This window comes from Ascaphus truei, chromosome 14, assembly GCF_040206685.1.
Source record: "Ascaphus truei isolate aAscTru1 chromosome 14, aAscTru1.hap1, whole genome shotgun sequence".
In the NCBI taxonomy this organism is placed as follows: Eukaryota; Metazoa; Chordata; class Amphibia; order Anura; family Ascaphidae; genus Ascaphus; species Ascaphus truei.
This window is the reverse complement of record NC_134496.1, coordinates 44,576,477-44,601,420: the sequence shown is the minus strand read 5'-3', so window position 1 is coordinate 44,601,420 and position 24,944 is coordinate 44,576,477. Positions and strand designations below refer to the sequence as shown.

The 24,944-nt window shown below is 43.9% G+C and overlaps 1 long non-coding RNA gene across 1 annotated transcript; it reads right to left on the bottom strand.

Moving 5' to 3' along the window:
* Window positions 1-2,593: 2,593 nt before the first annotated feature.
* Window positions 2,594-11,549, bottom strand: LOC142465492 (uncharacterized). The gene is made up of 3 exons (XR_012787887.1): window positions 11,208-11,549; window positions 7,369-7,649; window positions 2,594-3,103 (listed from the first exon to the last, which is right to left on the bottom strand). It is a non-coding gene; the product is annotated as an uncharacterized LOC142465492 (long non-coding RNA).
* Window positions 11,550-24,944: the final 13,395 nt, after the last annotated feature.

The window sequence follows — 24,944 nt, the reverse complement described above, 5'->3', positions numbered from 1 at the left end:
CCCTGTGCCTCAGGCACCAAAAACATAGATTGTAAGCTCATCTAGGCACGGGCTTTGTCTATAAAAAAAATCTTAAGGACAGTGCTGTGTACTGGTTGGGAGAGAAGCGCTATATGAAATAAAGTTAATATTATTTACCTGTAGTACATATATAGGTGGTATGATGTTCTAGCTAAGTCCTGTTGTGTCTTCTTTTCACTATGAACAAGACTGTTTAAGCCTGTTCCCTCTGTAGCCTATTCAAATTGGATATAGTACTTACCCATGGTACAGCAAATTATGTGCAAAAGTCAACGAATATCTTTTATTGGTATCTAGGTATCAACCTAGTTTCGAGAGTTGGATCGGAAGGTAAAATATTTTTTAACAGGGTTCTTGGGTTAAGGTGCTCAGAACGTATCCAATTCTTGTCTCCTCTCTTAAAATCACCTAATATTACAGATGTACTGTACACATCAGCTCTCAAGTCTCTTCATGTTGGTATGTTAAGAGGTATAAAGACCTGTAGATTCTGCAATTCTCCAGGCATATGACGGCTTAGTAGAGTACAGCAGATATTAACAAAAAGTGTGTGTGTGTATATAGGAAGATACCGTTGAAATTACTTATTATTACTGCAGTGCCAGAGCACAACACCCCCAGTGTCGTGTTTGATTGTAAATAGCAAGAAATGAATTCGCCTCCACACTATTTACACAACACACAGAAACACAGGAATCGTGATAACAGAGTATATCTCTCTGCCAGGAACCAGTGCTATGGAGTGGATAGAATTGATTTGCTCTTTGCCATGCTTTGAAATGTACATCTTTCATATTGGGGATTTCCTGATAAAATAACAAATATTTGCTCCTATATCTCTTCTTCTTGACCTTGTCGATGCTTGAGGTTGGTGGGTCTGCTTTGCAGTTAATTACTAGCCCCCTCCCCCTAGCACTGAAGCTACCCACAATGGAACGAAACAATTTGAGGTTTGCTGCATGCCATTGTTACACATCGGCCATGTGAAGGCCTGTCACAAATTAGTATATAATCAACCTGGCAAAATGATTTCTTTAAATGATTTCAATTTCAATTCAACCATTGACACCATTTTTCATGGAGATATGGGATACAACTTGTCTGCTGCCTTCTCTCTCACTGAAGCATTACGCTTGTATAGTCTCCTGCTTAAGGGTACAAAAGGAAAGAAGGGTGGGTAGCCATGTTGGTTGCCCGATGAAGGCCCTTGAGAAGCTCGGCTTGTAACATAACAACTACTTGTACGATATCGTCTGTGTTGCTCGTTTTTCTAGGGGAGAACATGTTCAGATCTGGCAGTCAGGTGACTCCCTCTTCTGTTCGCGTCATCACAGTGACGCCTCAATCACGTAGTTCACGCGAGGGTTAAAGGTATCCTGGCCTGCATCAAATCATGTCTCCGACAATAAACACAATAATGTAAATGTGAAAGACTCAGAAGAGGCGCACATCAGAAGTTTAAAAAAATCCTTCAAAAAAAGTAAGTATACAGAACTGAGGCCGCGTCCATAGTATGAGCGATGTTGCGCATGCCAAAACAAAAGGCTGTAAGGCAATGCGCACAGCCATAGAGCGCGCGTGCACAAGAGCGACAGGGCGGCAGATACTTTGTGAGACAATTTTTTTTTGATTTTGCCACGCGACGGCAGGGTCACATGCGCGGCTCAGCCAATGAGGGCGAACAGCTCACGTGACGTCACGGGCACGCTCTCGCCACACCCCAATCACGCAATCCTACAGAACACGGATCACTTCTAGGACAGGCGCGTGTGACATCATGTGCGTCATCGCCGAGGCCTAACACGTAGAAACATATCGATAGGCTCACAAGGGAATACAGTGGTGGAGCGACGCGCTGTCCGCAGATGGAATATAGCACGGGGCACAGAATGCCAGGTTCCCCAGGAGTAGCGACACATACTGCACGTAACGCAAACGTATTCACCTCAAACGTATTCACTTAATGTTTCATACATTACGGCACACTTCATTAGGGGCTCATAATGTTAATGTAAATAGACATATACAGGTAGTCCTCGCTAGCCAACGTTTCACTTTACAATGAATGGCATATCCAACGCTTTACAATGCAACCCTATGGGCTGTTTTCCGACACATGAATGCGTTATCCAACGCTCACCGCCACGGATTAACATGGGGCTCACTTTACAGCGGTTTCACTATCCAACGCTACTTCCAGAACGGATTCCGTGTGCTAACCGAGGACCGCCTGTACACGTATTGCTTTTCTGCCCATCCTAAGTGAAGTTTTCCAAAAACAGAGCGTTTTCCTTCTGCTGTAGGATCTTACTAAAAAGAATCATTTAACGGCTTGTGCGGGTACGGTGAAGGCCTCCAGCTACAGAATGTGAGTTGACCTGCAGTGTAGGAGAGCAGGTCAGCCATTTCATGTGTGACATTTCTTTGGGACATTCACAGACCCTCAGAGCCGCATTTGACAATCTGACTTCCTGCATCTCTGAACTCTCCACCCTCCCAGTACAGTAAGAGGCTTATAATACAAAAGCCAGCAAGTCCATTTCAGTTTGTTTTTTTCTTTAGCACAAATACTACATATACCGAATATCATGAAACAAACTGGCACGGGGATCATTTCTTTTTGCAGATAAAGCAATGGCAAACAATGTTAGTTTATCTACAAATGTTGCAATAAAAAGGAAAACACAGTAAATTTCAATTCAATAAAATGTATAAAAAAAAGAAGAAATAAGACACTTGCATATAAAATAGGATCATATGGATCCTTCCATCCCACACATCCCAGTAGGCACAAGCATGGGGGTCGGATCCTGGAAACCCAGGCCCAAAACAAAGTCCTTGATGGAAAGGTAAGAGTCCAACCAGAGAGTTGTTTAGGCAGTCGGATTTGGCTCGTGGGAGGGATGCCAGCATCAGGGCGTCCATCGTCACGGCGTCTGACGTTGCTGCATGGTGACACAACCTCTACGCGTTTCACGTCAAAAGAAGCTTCATCAGGGGATCACGCCAAAAAACAAAGCACGTTTTTATTACCTACTCCAGGCTGGTGTTAGGCCTATCCTGCCTATGTGTATTATGGCCCCTATAGACACAGGTAAGATACGATTAGCCAACCTAGAATGAATGATAAATATGCATAGTATTAACAATGCTGAATTTATTAATATGTTGACCCCTTAGAAGTCCAAGAGGCCAACTAATAATAATCAACCCATGACTTACATTATTTGTGGTGTGTTTACGCTGTATATGAACCTCTTTGGTTGCCTAAATACATTTGTTTGCTATGCATCGGTAGCCTTAGGCATCAAAGAGGTTAAATAATTTGCTGCCATCGGGTTTTATAAAAAGGTCTATTGCAGAACCCTATGGTAGAAAAGGGTGATATCTCCAGACACACACACACTGCTAATGCTGACTAATGCATATTTCCGTGCGTTAACACCTATTTGCCGCGCCGGCGTTATTTCTCACCAAGTAAACGCTTTTTTGCGTGTAGTTAAATGAGATTGAATATCGCAACCCGTGCCTTAGTAAGCACAGCGGAGTTCCCGGGGAAAAGTTGCAGCAAATCGGAATTTTTTACGACGCTAGTTTTCACGCAGCTTCTGCGACTTTTAGCGAATCTAGGCCTCTGTGCTGAGCACGTCTAACGCAGACACGAAGGGTTAAAGAATAACCATGTAGCAATGTTAAGGAAGTTTGAATTCGGCAGTGATATATGACACATTTAACGAAGTATGCCATTCATACACTGATTTAGAGAACTCCCGAGGAGGAGGTCTTTGCTGTCGTACTTATCACATGTCATTATAGCTGTTGGAATGCTGCAAGCATGTTATTACGGTATAATAAAAACGTCTCTCTTTGTGGCTTACAGAGTCATAAGTGATATGTCACTCAATTCCTGATGGAAATCAGAGGCAAGTGGGTTTCACAAAATGCCTCATTATCATTTATCCCGACCAGTATGGAATATAAAATTAAAATCGTTTTAGTATTACTGACTGTACCTTATTAAGAATATAAAGCTCTTCCATGAGAATAATTAATAAGCCCTCCTATAAACAGATCAATTGCAGCTGTATTCTCTGGGGCTTTTGCTATTCTTGTCAAGCAATGAGATGTGGGATTGGAAAGGTAATTTTTTTTTTTGTATATATAAGGAAAAGACAGATTAAGTACCGGAGACATGGCGCCCCTATTTAAGCAAGTTAAAGCTTTAACATTTCTACAGTATATAAGCATGAGTGGGACTGTATGTTTATTTGTACATATGTGTGCGTGTGTAAATCTGGCACTGTTTCAGTGACTGTGTATCAGTATCTGCAGGGTTCCGTGTGTTAATGTGTGTGTATAAGAGTATGTGTGCATGCGTGTGCAATGGTCTGCAGATACTGTACAAACGGCATTGGCCATCCTTATTTCCTAATAAACGTATTGCTCTGCAAAACTTTTCTGCCCATTCTGGCACCCACATGGTTACATTATCTTCTTGCAGAATATTAGCTGCATCTGATTTCTTTGAATATTTTTTTAATGTCATTTTGAAAACATATTTTGGATTTTTTTTCCCCAATGTTTTTTTATTTTTAACGTTAAACTCCGGTGTGGGAATTATTACATTGTTTATTGTGATTCTGAATATAAAGTTGCATGAAATGCCACTTTGTCATTTCAATAGCTAAAAGGAATGCTAGAGCACAACTAACACTAGGAAATGTTACTGTTACTGTTACTGGTACACAGGTGACGGGAACGCGACAAGCAATCTGTTTATTCTTGAGATTACAGCACTGTTTAAGTGCCACATTAAAGTAACTTGTACACAATGAAAGCAGAACAGCCAGAGTTGTGAAGTGCTGATAAAAGTCATCCCGTGTAACTGAGTTACTTTATTGATTGATATAGAAATACCAAACTTCATATGCAGCTGGAGATTTAAGAAGGCATATTGAAATAAAGTGTCTCTTCAGCTCCTCGTACATAATGTTGTGTAAGCACCACTTTTGTAACCATTTTCTACATCATTTCCTACAATGATGTTGTTCATTAAATTGCCCGTCTCCACATAAACGATAGTGCTATAGCAGAGCTTGCACAAGATCAGAAATCATAGCTATGGGGGTCATTCTTTCCACTCGCATAGTGCCAATCGGGGTAAATTCACACTGAAACTCCCATTGACATTAATGGGCGTTTCCATGCGATAGTGCCTTCGTTGGAACTATCACAGTTTGTTTAATTATCCCCCTCCTATGAGTTCCACCTACAGAAACACAAGCGACATTTCAAAGAACACAAAGAGCTGCCAAAAGGTTACAAAACACCAATTTCTCAAACATCACGGATCGTGACAGTGTCCAGAACAGCATGACAACGAGGCACTAGAGAAGTTGGTCGAACAACAGGAATCCCATTTAACTAAATAAAGAGTGATAGTAGTAAAAGGTTTAATTTATATTTGCTTAAGTTACACTGCAACGATTATATATATATATTAACTGATCCATGTCAATATATAATACATATTGTAACAAGAATAATGGAAACAATGCTCCTACTAGAACTAGATGAACATAGACACGTTCTGGCTGTTTCTAGGACATGGAAAAATATTGTAATATTTCTGTTTGACTCATTCTATCGCTCATTTAGTCCCAAGTCGGTGACAGAATAAACTGCAAGAAATATTATGATCCATTATTTGTAAATATATTACTTAGAAGTTAGTTATTTTGAGACCTTTTCCCGGAAGTTTAGTTGCATGTGAACATTCTTTATCAGTAATAGTATTCATAAAAATGTTTTATATTCCAAGAAAAAATCAGCAGCAGAAGAGCACAAAGACTTATAATTTAAATACCCTTATCATGATAACAACCAGATAAGGGTATGTCAAAGCAATCTTTTACTATATTGCATAAGGTGCAAGTTCATGGCAGAATGCTGCGAGTGGTACCATATACACTAGACCAGTGTTTTTAACAAGGGCTCTCCAGGTTTCCCTAAAGGGTTCCCTGTAATTCTCAGGTAATTTGAAAACTGTACCAAATACAGAAGAATTTATAATGCATCTGATCTCAGACACGCTATTAGAGAGGGTTGGGCTTCCTTAACAAAAAAAAAAGGTTGGACATCACTGCCCTAGACTAATATTCCTACAATGACAGGGCAATTTCACCATGGACACAATTATTGTCCACTTGCTCAGCATTGGATCACTTTTATAACAAACTGGTAGTATGTTTTCTGGGACACGGGGGGGGGGGGGGGTTATAGTATAATATCACCAAGGTAGCTTCATGGTACAAACATATACTGAAAAAAAAGACCCTATGCTTTTTTTTCTTATTTTATCATCACTCTCTTTGTCCCCCCTTAAAATGCAGGTAACATGGTTACCTTAATTAGTAATAATCTATAAGGCAACCACAAATCTGATTCACATACACATCTTCCCTCTTATGCTTCATGAGCATTTATATACACAGACATGTAAAGGCAGGAGCAGTGATGGCCCACAGCCCATGCGGCACACCACGATCATGTGACTGCTCCTCGGAGTGATCACATGGTCATGACATCAGTGATGAGGTGACTGGAAGAGCAGGTGTATTCCTCTTTGTGCTCAGCGCTCCGCAGAAGCATCAAACGCGTTCTCCCCTGGACAGTGAGTCCATGACGTAGCCCAGGAGTGGCCAACTCCAGTCCTCAAGGGCCACCAACGGTTCAGGTTTTCAGGATATCCCTGCTTCAGTACAGGTGGCTTAATCAGTGGTTCAGTCATTATGACCTGTACTGAAGCAGGGATATCCAGAAAACCTGACCTGTTGGTGGCGCTTGAGGACTGGAATTGGGCATCACTGATGTAGCCACTGCCTGGAGTGCCAGACCCCAAGACATGGCTTCTAGAGATGGGAGATTTTTTTGGGCGGATCGACCGGTCCTTTGGTCCGTGGATCAATCTGAAAAAGGGCAATTCACATTTTGTGGTTTTTTTTCATTATTACCAATACACTCCGCGGATTCCGCAGCCCGTGGACGGATTTGTAGAATCCAATCCATGAACTCAGCAATCTTTTACGAGTTTTTCCGAATCCCCAATGGATCGCTGAATCCATGGATTGGACGCTACAAATCCATCCACGGATTGTATCCAATGGCGGATTTTGATGAATCCGCGTGGCTTAAAACCGACCAAATCCGTTTTTGGATTTTACACAGCAAAATGGATTTTGGGGGTTATATCAGCAAAAATCGGGGAAATGGATTTGGGTGAATTCGCCCCTCTCTAGTGTCTACGTCAATGTACGCCCAAAGAGTTACATTTTTGAGAGAACGTACCTTCAATGAGCTTTATTATTAGATAACACAGGCTGCCTCTCTCCTATACATTTCCTACATTGGCAGGATCCAACTTCTACACATCAGAACATTGGCGTTCAGTTCGGTTTTAAGCCAGGGAGTTCAGAAAGGGTTCACATTTTTAGGGATGACTTAAATCCAGTCGTATTCCGTTGCCTTCTGCCGTAAATTAGTCAGTCACTCAAGGAAACCACACAACTGTTTTTTTTTTGTTTGTTTTGTTTGTTCTTACATGGGAAGAGAAAGGTATGGTTACTTTCCTGCATAGGGGAGAGAGAGAGAGGGGGGAAAAAAAAAACAATATTTAGATAGTCAACTCGCTTGCACAGGTGTGCTTACTAGATTTGTGTATCTTGCTGGAGATGAAAAGGAAATACAAAACCTTTGCATTGAATGCTGCATGGATAAGAATGTGATAGAAATGAATGGGTGTAGCCAGAGGATCTAAGAGGGATGTTAGGTTCAATCATCCCACGCCTACACACCCCTCAGGGTGATTTTTAAAGATCATAGACACAACCACAGCTGGGTTTTGTCCCCATTTTGTAATCTAGAATTACTAATAATATCTGTGGTATAAATATTTCTATAAGTCTTTCTTAAAACATTTCAAAGATCTTTGTCCAATGTTTAATAAAAGGCAGATTATCATAATTTTTTTTATTGGTCACAGTACCACTATTTTTAAGCCACTTCTATCCCTGACTGTTGCTTTTAAAGCAGCAGTCTGCACTGATTGCCATATCTTGCACTTTACTTTTGAAATAATTTAAGGTATCTCTTCTCGCCATTTCCAGCTCGTTTTTTTTTTTTTAAATTTGATGCTCCCATCAGGCGGTAGAAGCGTTTGAAATATTAAGTGTCCGGGAGATTAAAATGAAGCTCTCCCCAGAGAACTGCGCAGTCTAAAGATTACCATTAAAACCTCAGAAGCTAGATATTAACGAAATCATGATTTTAGAAAACCATAGAGAGATAGCAGGAAGTGTTCAGGGGACAGGGTACAAACGGGATATGAGTTAAACTCATCAAGGTTTTCGGGGGGGGGATTGCTGTTTTAGTGTTGTCATTTTCTAACTTGTGCAACTCCTATGCTATCAATGAAACGACACGCACAAGTTTTTATTTGCATTTCTTTTTTAAGTATATACTGTACACATGCAGCCACGAGTATCCGAACACTTGCCTTGGAAAATCTGGGGCAATCTCACAGTAATGCTGTGACATTTCTGCAGACAGACTAATGGCCCATCGGATTAACACAGCAGGGGTCCCTGGCAGTTCCATTCAATTTAAATAAAATGAAATGGTTACATCAAGCAGGCCAAACGCTCTGGGAATTATGCAAACATGCAAAGAATGCAAGACAATAAGTGGACAAATAGGTTCAGTTTGAATGGGACTGCCAGAGACCCACGCCGTGTTAATCCGATGGGCCATTAGTCTGTCTGCAGAAATGTCACAGAATTACTGGGAGATTGCCCCAGAATGCAAGTGTTCGGATACTCGTGGCTGCATCTGTATATCTTTATTTATACAGCGCCATCCATGTACATAGCGCTTTACAGCCGTAATGCTACATCATAGGAATAAGCGCTTCATACAGAAAACTAGCCATTAGGAAAAGGAGTCTCTGCCCCAAAGAGCTTATAATTTAGGAATGCCAATTGATATTCCCAACTTTTCTACTCATTTTAACCACCATTAACTGCTACCTGGGAAGCGAGGAATGTTTTGCTGCGCTGGCAGGGAAAGGGTCAATGTGCTCATTCTGCTGTTGAATGAATTCACCTGCCTTATTTGAAGCAAAAAATTAAAAAAAATCCTGCCAGGTCTTTCTGAAACAAGTTCAACATGTATACAGGACTGCTCACGCTATTGATTTATTTGTCACTTGGTAAATGTGTTTGAATACCTGGGCTGTTGGCCCGGGCTTAGCACATAAATATGTCATGCATATTATGTATTCTAAGAGCAACATCACATCTGATGCGGGAGGGGGGGGGGGGGAGTAGCAAACTCAAACCTACACGTGCGGCAAAACTTTAGAAATATTAGAAGTATACAAGTTCTATAGAGTTCTGTAATAAAGTCATAATCAGAGGAATAATGGCATGTGACAGGGATTTCTGCTTGGCTCGTAGCGTGTTGGGATAAGAGGGAGTAACTCTATTTACACTAGCCTAAAAAGGATTGTGATCCATTATCTAACACTGTTATCTGAGCTAGAAGTGCACAAGGAAGTTTCTTTTGCTAATGGTTGAACTGCTCTTCAGATAAAGCCCTTGACTGGATACATATAGCCCTAATTAATCAACTATTAAAACAGTAGTTGATAAAGATTGGCTTACTTAAAGTTCAAATTGCTGGCAATTAGAGATAACGGGTATGTCAGTTTTGAAAAGATTTATAAAAGCAAAAAAAAAAGGACGTTTCTAGTGAAACAAGCTGTAATAAATGTGATGTTGGTATTTTAATGGTTTCAGTCAGCAACATAAGCTAATAAAGGTGTGATAGATAGCCCTTTATACATCCCAGGGCCCAAATATTATGGGGGCCTAAGATTTTATTTTTCACATCAAAAGTTTCAGTGCTAAAAAGTAGCAGAAATCAGACTCCACACACAACACAATGTGTTGCTTGAAATGACTTGTTGAATACCTGCTGGATACAATCTAACTTAAAACAGAATGATGCATATATTTATATTTATAACTAGTGCTAGTAAATATCAGTTATACAGTTATATGAGCTGTACTGTGAAAAAAAAATACATTCTGTTAACCTCATGTATATAATGAAACATCTGTGTTGCATAGAATACATTGTTGCTTGATTGCAACTTGATTCTGCGCTGGCACTATTAAGAATCTTTTAGGGTTCTCGCCAAGGTGAACTTTGCTGACAATTTTGAATTACTTTTAATTGATTTTGAGGTGACATAAATTTTATTTTTTAGTATACACATTTACATCTGTACGCCAAGCGCGGCCCATTTCTGTGCGCCAAAAACAAATGGAAAAACAATCCTTTTGACACAGATGTTGAAGTTTGAGCATACTATGTGAAAAGGTGCAGCGGAAATTGAGTTTGAGGTACCAATTTTGGTACTGGTGCTACCTGTAAGGCTGCGGCCCCGTTAGCGCTGAGCGTGGTGCTTGGCGAGGTGACTTGCGCATATATATATATATATATATACATACATATACATACATACACACACATACATGTCCCCGCTCACGCGATGCGCACGCGGGTATGCAAGTGTACACACGCTCAGCGCTTAGGTAAATAAAAAATTATACTTTCCCGCTCGCTCAATATTCGGCAATGCCGCCCCCCACGCGAGCAGACGCAGGACACCCGCCACGCATGCTTTGCGCGCCAGCACGCTCAGCGCTAGCGGGGCCGCAGCCTTAGGCACACAGAAGGCCTGGGCCTCCGCTCATAGTGAGCCTGGGGTGGCTGTGTGTTCTCTATATCTCTATGGTGCAGCGCCTCCACCTATGAGGATCCTGGGTAATAATATGACTCCTCATAGGAACTCGTATACCTTACGGTATACCCCAATAACACACTTACAATCAGGTATAATATAACTCCTTTACTGTGGTCCCACAGAAAGCCTCCAATAACACTTACAACACAATACTGTACACAAATACAAGGATAACAGTATTTGCAGTAATATAGTCCTGGGGTAGCCAGCCCCAATAGTACTTAGGGTGCTCGGGCACCTGTAACCCAGTCCAGCAAGAAACCCCTCCCAGTGTGTGTGAGGGCAGCGCTACCCTCTACCTTGCGTTGGTGCATAATACCTTCCTGGCTTAAGGTCCAGACAAGCCACACTTGCTAGCAAATCAAGAATTGCAGTAGGGTCCCACGCTGCGGGGTCTCCATCAACAAGCCCCTGGTACTCAGGCCCTGGGGGAAGCCTCCATCTGCGCTCCGTCGCTCACTAACAGGACCTACCTAACCATAGGGCCAGCCCTGCACACTTCTCTGCAGTGAGGGGAAACTATCTGGGGCCTAGGGGGCAGGCTTGGGCCTTGTCCGGGAGCATGGCAGGCTCCCAGGACACTACCTTCCTCTTGCCTGGCTCCGGATGCTCTGCCAAGGTCACCTATGTACCGCGGAGGAAATCCTGTCTCTCTCGGCCCCTTCCTCCCGGTCATGCCAGCCCCAAGATGGCCGCCGCATTTCAAATTAGTGTCTGGAGGGCTATGCCAACCATAACATGGCCGACGCAATGCTGCAGTTTCTCCTGCCCTACAGAGCTGTTCTCCCCCTAGGAGTTAAGAAGGGGGATCCCTGCTACATATATATATATATACACACACACACACACACACACTCACACACTCTCACACCCCCCCCTCCCATACATGAATCCATCCATCATATATACACCCACCCACCTCATACATACATCATATATAAACACCCAAGCCGTTTTTAAACCCCTTGTTGGGGATCACTGAGATATGGGACGTGAGAAGCGCATTGTGAATACTAAAAAAAAAACACATTATTTTATAGCTAAGAATGCTGCTGGGACTATTTATTAATAAGTAATACACACCCATTTTGCACTAGTAGCACATTCAGAAGCTAGCAACGTAACCTAAGATATCAAAATAAAGGTTGTACAATATTTGTAAGAATGATATCATTTGTTACACAACAATTTGTGATGTGGCATTAATTTGGAAGGACAGAAATGTGCTTGGATATGAGCCATTTTCAATACTTCAGCCTTCAAACAAAGATTTTGTGATCACAGCCAAATCCACCAAAAATAATTATTATTGCACAAATTAGTTACTGATACACCATAATTACTTGTAGTTTTACCAATTATTCATTACAGCATTAGAAGATGTAATTATAAATTATAATTAGACTCCACAGTCTATGTTCGCACATATAAAAGTTTGTTTAATGTTTACACCCTATGATTTTTCTTTTAATTTCAATGAATATTTATACTGGCACAAAAGGTTTAAGGGACTGATGCTGGCATGTAGCTAGAAATATCTAATTATCTGGGAGCCAGGTATGGTGCTGGCAGCTTCTTTATCTTCATCAAGGTCTAGAACAATTCACTGAGAAAACGCACTTCAGCAAAGCATAATTAATAATTATAGGAAGGAGACGTGGTGTAAATGGTAAAGGTCTTCAACGGACAAACCAGTGTGGATTCAATTCCAGCCTGTACCCGTGTATTATATACATATTATTATAGTGTGGGATACAGTCACATCGTAGGATTCTGTTTTCTTTCATGAGTTAGTTAGTATGCATGGAAGAACCCTCTTACTGATAAGACTAATGTTTTATCAATTCTATTAGACCAATTAATAATCAAAATATACCTTTTTGTGTTAAAGGAGCAATCCAAGCGGGATGTTTTTTTTTTTTTTAAATGGTTGTTTTTTTGAACATAGGATTGCAGCTCCGGGGACCACCTGCTTACCGAGATACCTCCAAAGGGGGTGCTAGTATCTCCTGCAAGTTTAACGATCCCAAGTCACATGAGCCAACAGGAAGCTGCACCGGATGACATCACGGCTTCCTATTGGTGCACAGGGTGCGAGAACTTTGAAAAGCGGCCATTACGTGACCCCTGATAGCCAAGCCAGAGTGGCTACCGGCACCCACTGTGGAGAGGTAAGTATCTCCGGAAGCAGGGGGTCTCCGGAGCTGAAATTAACGGGGTTCTCTGGAGACCCCCTGCTTCAATCCTATGTTTAAAAAAAAATCGCAATAAAATCGCTTGCAGTCTCATCAAAAAAGTGTCAGAGGGTCTGTGTGTATGAGCATTTCCATCTGCACCCCCATTACACATGTTGAAGGATGCTGGACTCCTCAAAATGCTGATCCTTAGTGTCTGTGGATATTGTAAGTTTAATATTATTAGGTTCATTCAAATGTTTCTTCGTGCACCATTATCACGCTGAAAATGTTTCCAGCACCATAACATGGCACACCTTGAATTCTCACCAAATGTCCAGCATGTCCAGCATGGGCCATCCCCGCGGCCCTATCAAGGTTAAGATTTGGGACAGTGTTTACCCACTCAAATATTATTTTATTGTATGTATGTATATCTGTATTTATATAGCGCCATCAAAGTACATAGCACAGCAGTAACACACGTGACATAATAATATAGCACACCGTGGGAATCAGCGCTTTAGACATATCATTGACACGTCTTGGCTAAGTTGGCAGGTACAGCAACCGCTGTACAAAACGCTTGACTTGGAAAATGAATTAGGGAGATGTTTCTGGTATTGGATGTTCCGGTTATAACTGGTCAGCAATCAATCTGTAGCCACTGAACTATGTTTGAAGTGTATGAGTGTTCTAGAGCAGCTTCAGCACAGGTGGCTCAAACAGTGGCACAGTGAGCCACTGATTGTGCCACCTGTGCTGAACCAGGGACTGATTAAGCTACCTGTACTGAAGCAGGGACTGATTGAGCCACCTGTGCTGAAGCTGGGATATCCTTAAAACCTGAACTGTTGGGGGGGACTCTTGAGGACTGGAGTTGAGCATCACTGTTTTGGAGGACTAAAAGGGTAGGGAACTGTTTAGAGTGCATTTGTCAGGTCCACACAAGCATTATGTGACAATTCCTGTACGGAATGTCTTATATGTTTGGGAAAGATACTGACTCATTCTCTACAAACTTGCTCGTTTTTAGGACTGCTGCATTCTTTTTTACTTTGCATAATGCCCATGTTTGTATTACATTTGGCACAATATTAAGATGATTTTTCAAATTAAAAAATCAGAATAACAATGCCCCCATTATAATAACTCATCCGACACACAATGCAGAATATAGGAATAGGCTTGCATGGCCTTGAAGGTCTGGAAGTCTGTATCTAGTATGTAATTCAGTATTGTATTAAACCCAGATGTTGTACAAGTGGTACCATGGAAACAAATTATTTATTTTATCACAGACAAAGCATCAGTAATGTCGGGTTTCTCTTATGAATCATACTCCTCTTAAAAAAAAACTCAATTAACAAAAGTTTGATAATCAGACTTTGAAAGGTGCCCTTTGGGAAGCGTATTGAAAAGAGGTTGTTGTGTGTATCTCTATTAGGAAACATTGTGTTAAATTATAGCTTCAATCATGTCTGGGAAAGCACTTATTTACACCGTATTGTTCATACCAGTTTATTATCTATTCATTTGCAAGGTTTGCCTCTCTTAATTTTGTACGTACTTATAAAAAAGATATGCATCTCAAGTGTCTTTCAACCTGACAAATATTAGTATTATTGTTATTATATTGCAATTATTTTCACAGCTACTCATTTTTAGCGAAGTGAACAGATAGGTAACCCTTTAAAAACAAAATGATACTTAAGATCTAGTCAACCAAGTTCACTTTGTTTCTATACTCATTGCTTTTGGAGTTAATAGTTCCTAATTTGGAAGTTTCTTAAGGGCCTTTCCATGCATCCACTACTCTTTTAAACATGATGAACTCACCCATTTGTCTATCACACCTTAAACATAGTCATTCTCTAGTCCAGTGTTTCCCAACTCCAGTCCACAGGGAACCCAACAGGTCAGGTCTTAATGATAGCCCTGCTCCAGCACAGGTGGCTCAGTCAAAATGACTGAGCCGCTGATTGACCCACCTGTGCTGGAGCAGGGGTATCCTTAAGACCTGACCTGTTGGGGTTCCCCGAGGACTGGGAGTTGGGAAACACTGCGGTTGTCTCTTTTCCGTTTTCCTGTCTCTACCTTGTTTGTACTATTCAGGTATATTGACAATCTTATTCTAAGCTCCTGTAAAATGCACCACAGAGGGTATAGGTGATGAGGATCTGTATCTGTCACACATTTCATTCTCAGCTACAATTCACAGAGACTAATATTTGGAACCCACAATTGGACGGACTCTTCAAAGTGCCGAGGTGAGTAACCTCATTGCAACTAAGGTTGTAAGACCATCCAACACTAAAGAGTTCAATATAGTCCCAGTGAAGAATAAAACACATTGCATGGCTTATGCACCAGAACGATACCCTGTATGTGTGCCTAGGCAGAGATCATATTCTCAGTTTATTGCCACATATCAATGGAGGTTGAAAGTCTTAATCCTGTGCAAATAGGTCAGATTATGACACACACTTTAATATACAGTACCCGGGGGGAAAGACTGAGCACTTGACCCAAGAATCAGGCTGCTCACAAACCATACACAGACAAACGCCAGGTACACGCACCATACGCACATGTATGCCCACAACTAGGGCCAACTTTATGGCGGTTCCATCGGTGCCCCTGCACGAGCCCGGCAGTTACATAGGCCCTGCGCTCTTCCCCACAGCAATTAAACTGATTCCCGGGGGAGAGCGGGAGGCCTCTGTAAGCGCCTCTTACCAGGTCGGGTGGCATCTCCTCCTGTGGCATCTTGTTGTTATGGCGCCACAATGTCACATGGCATCACGTTGTCATGCCAACATGACGCTGCATTGCCATGACAATGTAAAGCCCTGATGCCACGTCGTTAGAAGAGCAGATGCCGCGCCAGACAAAGTAAAAGGCCCCGCAAAATCCCTACCCAATGATTCCCAGCTGGCCCTGCCCACACCACACATTACGCTAGCTCCATACACCATCCACATGCACAATACACACGCATACTGTACCAGATACATACATCATGTACACATGTATCCAAATCAGGCACACATATCACACACGCATGCAGACTACATGTGTCGCTATTACACGCATTATACATGCAGCTTGCAGCCCCACACATACCATGCATGCATTATATACATACACGCACACACTATACATGCATCATATACACACACCATACAATCCAGAAAACTCTGGAGACCCTTTTCATGATATCAGCTTTGCTTATGGTCGGCTCACTCCATATATTTTGGAACGAAGCTATTTTAGCGTTGTCACGATACTATTTAGAGATTCCTATGTGATGTACATCTGTTGCTCTCTATCCTTTTTGTGTGTGGCACTTACCTGCATGATGTACGTTATTAGCTGAGAGATTATTAGTACTTTTATTAGTATTATTAGTACTCTAGACATTGACTTCTTCTACCTGCAGCTTGAGGCTTTTGTTCCATCTATGTGTCTTACAGACCTGTTTATATACAATGTTCTAGATCAGGGATGTGCGCAAACTTTTGGCCCTGCGCCCCACTACCTGCTCAGCCCCTGTGCTCGTGCCCGGTGTCAAATGATGCTGCAGGGTCATATGATGTAATGCCACGTGATCCCACTGCGTCACTTGACGCCATGTTGCCATGGCGACCCGGCGCCCGAAGCCGTCGGAGAGCAGGTAAGTGAGTTACAGAGGCCTCGCGCACTCCCCGGCATTTCATTTAAATGCTTTGGGGAAGAGCCCGGGACCTCAGTAATCACCTCGCAATCCAAAAAAAATTATCTCGCCCCCCGGTTCTACATGATACAGAAGCATTTTCTTTTGTGTCATCTGCATGTTTTGTAACGTCACACTTGACACTTTAGTCCTTACAGCCTATTTAGTTTGTGATTGAGGTTCTTTAGGGTTCATGTTTTTTTTACCATTTTGTTTTGTTCTCAATAAATGGTGTTTTCATTTTCCAGTAACCCGAGTGGAGGGATTCTTTTTCTCCTCTGGTCCCATAATCTCTTGTCCCTGGAGCACCACCAGCAGCTATACATTGCAGTTTTACGGCTGGTTTTTGGGTACCTTCAATTATACGGTGTGATTGTGGTATCTTTTGTATGTTTTTATATATATATTTGAGACTGCACACCATATTTTATTCCAAAATAGGCAGATAATAAGGTAAGAGTCGAAAATATACTTCACCCAGATCCAAAGGAAAGGAAAAGAAGACATAACACATCAGATAAGTCAACAAAAGGTATATTATTGCATACACAAAAAGAAGAAAGGGTCCCTGGGGGGAGAGAAGCAGATATGGGTCTTGGAGGTAGTAATGGATGGGGGGGTAGTTATGGACTATTGTTTGTTTCACTGCTGCAGCAGTTTCATCATCCAAGACTTAGCCGTGTAGCCAGATGACATCACAATGGAGTGGGGAGGAGCCCAGTTAGCTACCTACATCCAACTCAGCAACCTACCCCCCACCCAGCTACCCAAGCCCAACCCATCAACCCATGCCCAACCCAGCAACGTACATCAAAACCAGCTACCTACGCCCAACCCAGCTACCCACGCCCAACCCAGCAACCCATGCCCAACCCAGCAACGTACATCAAAACCAGCTACCTACGCCCAACCCAGCTACCCACGCCCAACCCAGCAACGCACACCCAACCCAGCTATACATGACCAACTCAGCTACCCATGGCCAACCCAGCAATCCACACCCAACCCAGCTACCCATGCCCAACCAGCTATCCATGCCCAACCCAGCTACCCATGCCCATAAACAGGTGCAGGCGAATAAGGACAAACATTCACAGACAGATACAGAAAGGCATAGATTATTTTTATTAGTAGTAGTGATTGTGGTAGTAAGAATGAAAAACTGATTGTCCAAAAATGAGTAGAATAAAATAAGTAATCATTTCTTTATTATGGGCAATTGCAAGCAGACCAAAATGATAATATCTCACAGGCTTTTTCTAACGCAGGGATGCGCAAACTGGGGGGCGCAAGATTTTTCTGGGGTTGTGCGGGTGTTTGCAGAGGCCCCGCGCTCTTTCCCAAGGCATTAAAATTAAATGCCAGTGGATCGTGTGAGGTCTCTGGAACCTCAACTTAGCTTGCTGCAGCCAGCGTCAGGAAGCTTCTCCCAGGCAACACAGCCTCAAATGATGCCGCGGGGTCATGCGTCATGAACTCACACACGCGTTGCCATAGCAATGCGGCGTCAAATGGCCAAATGTTACATGACATCACATAACCCCGTGTTTCATTTGATGCCGCACTGGGCGAAGGGGGTGGGGGGGCGAGAACCGGGGAACAAGAGGCAGGGGGGCTCAGAAGCAAAAGTGTGTGCACCCCTGGTCTAACCCTAAAAACACTAAACATCTTGCATATATCTAAACCACCTGATATAATTACGCAATTGTTATACAGCTAAACTAATATAATGCCAATATAAGGAATATGATCAAATATTGTGCCAAGTGAAACAATTTCTGCTTTTTCACCTACTATTTTCTACGAAATCAACTGTCTAATCTTGTTAGTGGCATATGACCCTGCTCTTGAGGTGAACAGTCCAGTCGGCCCCACTATCTCCTTTTCCCCATCCTCCTCATACCTGTACTGGTGAACCCCTTTGTCACCACAGCAGTCTTAGTATACTTAGTATACCATAATGAGTCTCAAAGACCGCATACCATAATCCAATTCTCAGGCCCAATTTCCCCACCCACATGATAATGGTACTGTGTACAGTATAAGGCCTATTTAACAGTCTTCTGGCTGCAAAACTAGGGCAAAATTGGAGAAAAAAACTGCAATATATTTATCAAAGCAATAAGTTCAATAGAAAACAAGCATTTTCCAAAAAATGCATTGGCTGTCACTGTATTTATCTGTACCTTAAAGGGGCACAGATTAATACATTATCAGTCAATGGGCAAGCAAATACATAAAAATAAATACAATAAAAAACCTGAAAAAAGAACAATTTCATACATTCAATATTTTACTTACCTTTAGAAGTCTTCACCCTCCGCACCCCGGCGTATCTGCAAACTCTCGTCATCACCCGTAATCTAACGCTATCCACCTTGAAGACCAGCATCAGTTAAAAAAAGTCTTCCTTCTTCTATCTTCTATCACCGTCTTCTATCTTCATCTGTAATTATTTTTAGCTTTTCTTTAATCTTCTATCTTCTTTCTTTATCTGTCAATCCAAAGCCTCATGGTAAATCCACAACGGATGTTGTCTCATCGGCTTCATGAGGTAAAATGACCTTATATATGGCCTGTGACTTCCCATTTTATGGTCTGATGGTACAGCTCCAATCGGATTGGACGCTATATCATGTTCCTGTCTCTTTTTTTTTTAAGGCTGTGACTTAATTTCCAAGGGAGGTACATCAGATCCTTAAAACCACATGGCTATATCACATGGTATTACAGCCTATGGGATTGAAGACAATCCCATTGGTTGCTGTACCATGTGATAGGTCACATTAGTTCAAAAGGATGTGACGTCACTTCTGGGACACCAGAAGGGTAGGTTGTGCATATGCGGGGTGTCAGGGGCCCCTGCACTATGCTAGGGACCCCTTAGGCCCCAGCTAGGCCCCGACTCACCTCACTTGTGGTTGCTGCAGGGACAGGCCCATGAGTTAGGGACACTGACCTGTAGTACCAGTGTGAGGGACACAGCCAGGACGCGGCTGCATCCTGGTCTACCGTGGTCTAGGACTAGAACATCTGCTACTATCAGAGACTCTCTTCAGTGTGGGACCCTCCAACTGGATACCACCCAAGGCGGAGGCAGACTCGTCGCTGACCACAACCGTCGACGGATCAGTGGATCCTGTCTTCTGCTGTGGCGTTACCGGATGTGGGATCACCCGGCAGGTACCTCACCTCATCATGTGCACCAACGGTATACACATTAGTGGGTGGCAGCGCTGTCTCACACATTGGGTTGCTCTTTGTGGACACCAGGGTGTTTGGGTGCCCAAGGGCACCTAAGTAGTTTGGGGACTGTGTATCAGATGTGGACAGTGTGTTGGAGGGGAGGGCCATGTGTGGTCTAGTGGGTGAGACTGGTACTATTGTTGATCTATGCATGCAGTAAACTGTTACATTTACCGGTGTGTGTTTTATTGCATGGGGTCCAGTAACGGGGTTATCCCGCACAGTAGGATCCCGTATAGGTGGAGGCGCTACCAGGAGACGATTCAGGTACACCCCAGGCTCCCAGCAACGGAGGCTCAGGCCTCCTGTGAGCCGCAGGTAAATCAGCATATACACACTTGCAGCCATATCTCTCGGGGGGGTGGGGGAAAATGCGCTACATATATATTTGTATCAAAAGGCTGAGCGTGGCCAAATGTATACAACAAGAGACAAAAATACCCAATGCTACATCCAATGTGACAAAATACATAGTTAAATACTTCAATGTTAGTATTCTCATGAGTAAGGGTTATTTAGTTAAACCCTTTGGCCAAAGCATTATAAGCCTGCAGCCACGTCACGGCATGACCAGTATACAGGTCCTAACACTACCTGTGAAAATTCTCATTTACCTCTGCTGGAGGGAGAATGGTCTCTATAGACCTGTCCTGCACAGGTACATGAAAAGACCTGCTACTTAAAAAACCAAGTGTGGTGAGTTTTATTTAAACACTGTGGGGCCTACGCAGAGAGCTGCGAGAAGCTCTATCTCGCCATGTATTTGCCAGATATGCCCATAGCAAATCCTGAAATGGCGAGAAACTGGCCATATGATTAAAATCCGCCGATTTTTGGATTCTTTAAAAAAAACTCGCCAGATGGGTGGCGAGAAGCAATATTTCTCCAGTTTTAAAATCCGCCGTATTCTAGTAGCCCCGATCAGCATCTCGGCGCTGATCGGGGCTATAAAATGGAGAGATTTTCTCCAAATCGCTCTGCCAACAAAAGTTGGCAAGAAGCTGGTGCTGAGCGGCGAAATGGGGGGTTTTTTTGTTTGTGTTTTTTCTCAAAAGTCAGATGATTTTTTTTAATGTTCCATTCATGGCCATGTATGTATATATATCCCTCTGGAGCTATATACATACATGTTTATTAACGGGTTGTTTTTCAAATGTTTATTGCATTTGGTCATGAATTATACAACTCTATTCCCTGTTTGCTTACTATTGTGTGTGTGAAATGTTATGTAGATTTACTTTTCTCATTTAACATGATGATGATTGCATGGGTATATGTTGGGACCCTGCCTTAATGGTTTAATGTGGCTTATTTGGTGCATTTAGATTGTGTACGATCGTGTTAGTTAGAAATAAATTTGTTTTTGCAATGGTTTTGTGTTTGCATAGCAATCTTGAATAGTGTTTTTTGTTTAGATTTGCTTGTAATGTTTTTCGGATGGCATTAATTGTGTGTTGGTAATGTATTATTGTCGACTTGCTTTGTTTATATAGAATGTTTACTTTCAATCGTGTATTTGTTTTGGACCATTGATTGCAATTGTGTACATGATGGAAATATTATTTGCTTCATGTACACATTGTTTAATTGTAAGTTTTATAGCAATTTACTCTTTAATGCTTTGGATAGGTGCTTGCTGAATTCTCTGATGATGTTTTTATTTTCCTTTGGACTTGTTTTTAATTTGGCAGTGATGTTGTCAATTGCAGATCGAATGTTTTAGGAGGAGGGAAAGGGGAGGAGGGGGGAGGGAAAGGGGAGGAGGGGGGAGGGAAAGGGGAGTAGGGGGGAGGGAAAGGGGAGGAGGGGAAGGGAAAGGGGAGGAGGGGGAGGGAAAGGGGACGGGGAAGGAAAGGGGAGGAGGAGGAGGGGAGAAGAGAGGAGGGGGGAGGGGAGGAGGGGGGATCGGAGAAGGGAGGAGTGGGGAGGGGAGAAAGGGGAGCGGGGGGGGAGAAAGGGGAGCGGGGGGGGAGAAAGGGGAGCGTGGGGGGGGGGAGAAAGGGGTGCGGGTGGAGAAAGGGGTGCGGGGGGGAGAAAGGGGTGTGGGGGGGAGAAAGGGGTGTGGGGGGGAGAAAGGGGAGTGGGGGGGGAGAAAGGGGAGCGGGGGGGAGAAATGGGAGCGGGGGGGGGAGAAATGGGAGCGGGGGGAGAAAGGGGAGCGGGGGGGCAGAAAGGGGAGCGGGGGGGGGAGAAAGGGGAGTGGGGGGGAGAAAGGGGAGTGGGGGGGGAGAAAGGGGAGGGGGGAGGAGAAAGGGGAGCGGGGGAGAAAGGGGAGCGAGGGGGGAGAAAGGGGAGCGGGGGGGAGAAAGGGGAGCGGGGGGAGAAAGGGGAGCGGGGGGGAGAAAGGGGAGCGGGGGGGGAGAAAGGTGAGCGGGGGGGAGAAAGGGGAGCGGGGGGGAGAAAGGGGAGCGGGGGGGGGGAGAAAGGGGAGCGGGGGGGGAGAAAGGGGAGCGGGGGGGAGAAAGGGGAGCGGAGAAAGGGGAGCGGGGGGGAGAAAGGGGAGTGGGGGGGGAGAAAGGGGAGCAGGGGGGGAGAAAGGGGAGCGGGGGGGAGAAAGGGGAGTGGGGGGGAGAAAAGGGAGCGGGGGGGAGAAAGGGGAGCGGGGGGGAGAAAGGGGAGCGGGGGGGGAAAGGGGAGCGGGGGGGGAAAGGGGAGCGGGGGGGAAAGGAGAAAGGGGAGTGGGGGGGAAAGGGGAGTGGGGGGGGAAAGGGGAGTGGGGGGGGAAAGGGAGTGGGGGGGGAAAGGGGAGTGGGGGGGAAAGGGGAGTGGGGGGGAAAGGGGAGTGGGGGGGGTAGAGAGCAGTGGGCATATGTATTGTCATAATTTATGTATGTGCATGTCCCCCGCTCCCCTCCGTGCGTCCATCCCCCTGCTGGTTCGGCTGGTGCCCCCCCGTGACTCGCCCCCCCTCCCTGTGACTCCCCCCCCCGTTCCCTGTGACTCGCGGCTCGCCCCCCTGTTCCCTGTGATTTGCGGCTCGCCCCCCCGTTCCCTGTGACTCGCCCCCCCCATTCCCTGTGACTCGCGGCTCGCCCCCCCCCCCCCGTGGCGCCCACAGAACTGCACGGCTGGGCTGGCAATGGAAAACGGCAGCTGACGGCAACGGGGGGATAACGGGGACCACCCAACGCGTTTCGGAAGCAACTGGGTTTCAGGGTTTAACCCCTGAGGAAGGAAGCAGTTGCTTCCGAAACGCGTTGGGTGGTCCCCGTTATCCCCCCGTTGCCGTCAGCTGCCGTTTTCCATTGCCAGCCCAGCCGTGCAGTTCTGTGACCCACAGCACTTTTGAATCTGCTGCCATTTGCAGATTGTGTTTAGCGCCATTGATACTATTTCAGTGACACAATGAATGAAGCAAGCAAAAGGTATACTTAAAAACAGTGTCTCTTGGAATGTTATCTGTGCTGTTCCTTCCCCCGGTGTGGATGTGTTTTATGGCTAGAGGTTCCTGAAAGCAAGTGATGTAAGAGTGTGTGTGTGTATCTGTGTGAATATAAATGAATGGAGAGCACACAGTACATTCAGTGCTTTACAAAATGTGTGTGTGGAGTGGGAGTGGATATAAATGGTGTGGGTAGGTGTAGAAATGTGAGAGATTGTAGCACAACTAAAAGTGTGTGTGGATACTATATGGTCCCTATTGGTGTATAGGGATGGAAAAACAAGGAGTATTAGTATGTGTAAGAGACAGCTGTGTGTGCATACATATAGCACAGTATGTACAGACATGGCCTTTAGCGCTCATGGGAAGAGAGTTCACTTGTGTCAGTAATGACTCATAAAATTTCGATCTCTGTTTAGGCCACCGCTAAGTGTCCCGAACAGTTGCATAAATTTGTATTCATGCAACCATCTCTCTTTCGGTGTTTTAAGATTACCTTTGAGTATGGCAACCCTCAGATCGTTCATCTTATGGCCAGAGTCAGATAAATGTTCGCCGACAGGACTGTCTCTTGTTCCGCGCGTGATGCTGTGGCGATGCAGGTTCATTCTCTTGTTTAGCCCTTGCCCTGTCTCACCTATGTAGTAGCAGCCCCCTGGGCATTTCATTCACATGATGAGGTACATGACATTGCTGGAGGAACAGGTGAATCTTCCTCTGATTTTGTATTCCCGATTCCTGTGTGGTATTTGTATTGTGTCCTCTGTGTAGAGCATTGCGCAGGTTTTGCATCTTGGGTCCTGGCATGGTTTCGTCCCGCATTTAGTTGTACTGCTGAATACTTTACTCCTCACCATAATATTCTTGAGATTATGGGGTTGTCTGTATGATAATAAGGGTGCTTCAGGGAAGACCTGTTGCAGTCTTGTATCTTCCTGGAGGATGGGTTGTAGTTTTCTGGTGATCTTGCGTAGGGCTCCTAGGTGTGGGTTATATGTGACCACCAAAGGTACCCTGTGGCTTGTCTCCTTCTGTTTGTATTCAAGGAGATCACTTCTTGGTATTCTGGTGGCTTTGTGAATTTGCTGGTCTACAATTCTGTGGTTATATCCACGGTTTATAAAATCTGATCTCAAGGCTTTAATCTGCTGGTCTCTGTCTGCTGTGTCGGAGCATATCCGGTTGTATCGTATGGCTTGACTGTAGATGGTTGCATGTTTGGTGTGTGTCGGGTGGAAGCTGTTGTCCCTAAAATAGCTGGCTCTGTCTGTAGGTTTGCGGTATACAGAAGTCTGTAGTTGGTTGTTCTTTATAGTAATGGTGGTGTCTAGGAAATGTACTTCATCCGGGGAATGGGTGAGTTTGAGGTTGATGGTCGGGTGGAACGTATTGAAGTTGTCATAGAACTGTAGGAGGTCCTGTTCGCCAGAGGTCCAAGTCAGGAGGATGTCATCAATGTAGCGAAGGTATGTAAGGGGTTTTCAAGTGACAGGTGGGAAGAAAGTCACTTTCCAAGAGACACTGTTTTTAAGTATACCT